Below are 3754 nucleotides of genomic sequence, written 5' to 3' on the forward strand. Positions count from 1 at the left end.
GGTGCTGAAGAGGACCTGAGTTTGCACAAGGGCAGAGGAAAATGAAGAGTAGGAGACATGGGATTGAACTGGTCTCAACTGCTAGAAAAGTGCTGCAGCAATGAGCTAAACCTTCCACTCAGTGTGCAGAGTCAGTGTCTTTCTGTATGATTATGACATTGTGGAGAAAAGAATATAATGGAAAGTGCCAACAAGAAAAGGGCAAATGAATGTATAACAAGGATCCTCATCTTCATGGTGCTGAACACAGAGTAAAAGCATACTAAGGTAAAATTAGAACTATAGGAGAATGTCAGCTGGGGCTGGAACCTGGAGGATTTAAACACATTACAATGGTCCACTGGAGAAGAAAAGAGAGTGCCCAGTGGGAGCTGGAACTGGTCCAGCTGAGGAGGTTGCAATGAGTCCTCAGGCAGAGTGGAGAACTGAGGGGAGTCCAGGTGCAGTCAGGCACGTTTAGATTGACACAGCACTGGACCTCTCTTCCTGGAATGGGAAAGTTTGAATACCTCAGATGGTTTACTCATGAGAAAAATGTAATCATGTCCTGAAGATAACTACTCCACTGTTATATATAGATTCCTACCTGAAAATAGAAAAAATTAAAATTTGAATATTAATGATAATTTGTAATAATTGTGGATACAATGATAAAAGTTCGCATTGCATTTATGGAAAATAAACATGTTAACTAAGTCACCAAGCATTAAGATCCCCCTTCCAGACAGAAGGACTTGCAGCAGAGGAGGTGAGTAACCCCAGAAGGTGCTTTGCATGGGAGTCACAGGAGGTCATGGAGGCATGATGGAGGAGCTGAGCACAAGCCCTGCAGGTCCCTCCCAAACCCTGGGCCTGCAGAGTTCCACACCTTCCCTGGGAGATGCACTCAGATTAGAAATAATTTAAATGTATCAGCTAAACCAGGAGTGACAATTTCCTCTTCAGTGAAAGTAATAAAAAATTCAAGACAATACTATGCACGTGAATATGTAAAGTGTTTATTAATCATGCTTTGCTTTTACTTTCTTACACTTTATCTACTAGACACCCAAAATTTCCAGTAAATGACCAATTTCTCCAGGGTAACTGAATTTCTCCTATTGGGCTCTCCTGGTGGCTGGAATATGAGAGTCCTCTATTTCACAGTATTACCACTGATGTACCTGGGTACCTTGTTAGGGAATCTTCTGATCGTCACTGTCACCACTGCTGACCAGAACCTGCACACACCATGTACTTCTTCCTCAGGAACCTGTCCATCTTGGACATGTGCTTCATTTCCATCACTGTTCCCAATGCCTGTGTCAGCTCCCTCACTGGCAACATGGTCATTTCAGTGGGTGGTTGTGTAACCCATATATTCTTGGTCATATTTTGTGCATATGTGGAGATTATGTTTCTCTCCATCATGGCCTGGGACCGTTGTGTGCCCATCTGCCAGCCCCTCCAGTACCCCATCATCATGAACCCTCAGGTTTGTGTCCTCATGACCTTGGCTTCCCTGTTCAGTGGACTGGTTTATGCAGATGTGTACACTGTGAAAACCTGGCTGTCCTTCTGTCAGTCAAACGTGGTCCATCAGTTCTTCTGTGATGTCCCCTCTCTGCTGAGGCTCTCCTGCTCTGACACCACCAGCAACATGGTTCTTCTTCTTGTTTCTATTATTATAATTGGTGGTGGCTGCTTTGGTATAAGAATCATGTCATACATTCACATATTTTCTGCTGTGCTAAATTCTACCACCAGAGCCCCCAGGAACGCCTTCTCCACCTGCACCCCCCACATCCTCGTGGTGTCCATCTTCCTCAGTTCCATCACAGGTGTGTACCTGAGACCTTCAGCCATCTCTGAAACACTCCAGGTCGTGCTTCTCTCTTCCTTTTACACCATGGTTCCTCCATTCTTGAATCTCTCATCTACAGTCTCAGGAAAAACAGGTTAACAAAGCTGTTGGGAGATTAATACTTAGACAGTTATTCTCAGGGCAATGAAAGAGATGTGTTTCATTATTATCATCATTTCACTCATCAAGTTCATAAATATAAATCTCTTTGAATATGGACTTTATATGTTCTATTGCTTACCTTAACATCATCTTAAGAAGACCCAGTTATATAAATTTTCAATATAAAAATGTTGTGAATTACACTACCATTTCTAGTTCTTCATAAAATGACAATAGGTTCAACTATAGGAAAAGATATAGCAGTGACATATTTAAGTTTAAACCATATATGAGCAAATATGCAAAGCTATGAGAACAATTTAATACATTTCAGAAATAATACATTTTCTCACAGTCACAAGTAAAGTTACTAAATATCATTCTGATGAAAAGGTGATTTTCTCTGTGTTCCTCTGCTTTTGAGAGGGTACATATATAAATTAAACTGGAAACTCTTTGCAGAGGTTGTTTCTCTAGGATTCAGCAACTTTGTCCACCTGCCACTGAGTAGGACTACAGGTGTGGTGGACATGACTCTGAGCATGCTCAGGAATATTCTCAGAGCACATGGGCTGTGTTGGCTGCCAGGATCAGTATAACTCCAAACTGTGCTCTAGAAAACCCTGTTTTTGCATTGCTTGCTGTAGCTCAGAGGCTCAAAGCATCCCTCCATGCAAGCAGCCCACTGGATAACTGGATTTGCTCCAGCCCTGAGCACAGTGTTCCCACCTCCACAGAGGCCATCTGCCTAGGAGGCCAGGGCCCCACTTCACATGCCCCACCCTGACCAGTGTACTGTGCATGAGCTTTGATAAATATTGTGTGATCAGGAGTCTGCAATTGGCTCAGGCCTGGCTGATGTTGCTGAGTTATCTGGGGTCCTGAGAGGTTGGCATAAACAACAATTCCAATAGTCATTTGCAGACCAAGGCCAGGATCAGTCAGGATTTCTCTGCAGATGATAGGGATCCTCTCCCTTAAAGTCCTGCAGGGCGATTGGCCCTGTGACCCCTGGACTCCTCCATGGCTCCAAGAAGCCTATTCCCGTCCTCCATTATTCAAAATTATTTTTTTTCTAATTACTTAATCATTTCTTCTCAGAAACACAAAATACATTGAAGAATCCTTTTTATCTTTTCTCCCTCCCTGTGGGAACACTGTTGCTGGACCGAAAGAGGCTTTCACCCATACAACCCTTTCTCCATCAACATTATCTCTAGAAAGCTGACTTCATTTTGTTTTCACAATGCTTTTTCTATTCATGCACTTTGTCCCCAGAGATTGGGGAATGTTATAGTAGAAATGTGATTAAAAGAAAAAACACACACCTTATAAAACCTAGACAGATTAACAAGCCACATGGGAGTGGTCGAGTTTTAAGAAGCTACATTTCTGATGACTAGCACGGTGCCCTCCTCACCATGAGTCGGGAGGAATAGCCATAATGGCATGGAGGCTGCCCACCTTGGCCAAGGTTCTGCTGAAGAACTTGAGGGACATGGCAGGAGAATGCTCACTGGTCACTCTGTGACCTCCTTCAGCATGCTTCCCTTTTGGTTTATCATGATCAGTGTTTCTCCAATATGCTAGGCTCTGGGACCCAGGCAATTTGTTCTGTACACATAAAAGTGCCACAGGTTAAAATTCACATTTGTTACTTTGAATTTTCAGGAATGCAGGATCACTCTCAAGCTATCCAACTGGGACCAACTCAATTACTGACACTGTTCCTGAGCATTTTCCTTCTTTTCATTGGCCATAAGACTTTAAGTCAGATAAACTTGTGGACATAGTAACTAACATTGTCTC

At 42.9% G+C, this 3754-nt stretch overlaps 1 pseudogene across 1 annotated transcript; it reads left to right on the top strand.

The window, feature by feature from the left end:
* Window positions 1-1124: 1124 nt before the first annotated feature.
* On the top strand, window positions 1125-1942 carry LOC306663371 (olfactory receptor 14C36-like; annotated as a pseudogene). The gene has a single exon. The product of its transcript is annotated as an olfactory receptor 14C36-like (transcript).
* Window positions 1943-3754: the final 1812 nt, after the last annotated feature.

This window comes from Sciurus vulgaris (assembly GCF_902686455.1).
Source record: "Sciurus vulgaris genome assembly, chromosome: 6".
Lineage (NCBI taxonomy): Eukaryota > Metazoa > Chordata > Mammalia > Rodentia > Sciuridae > Sciurus > Sciurus vulgaris.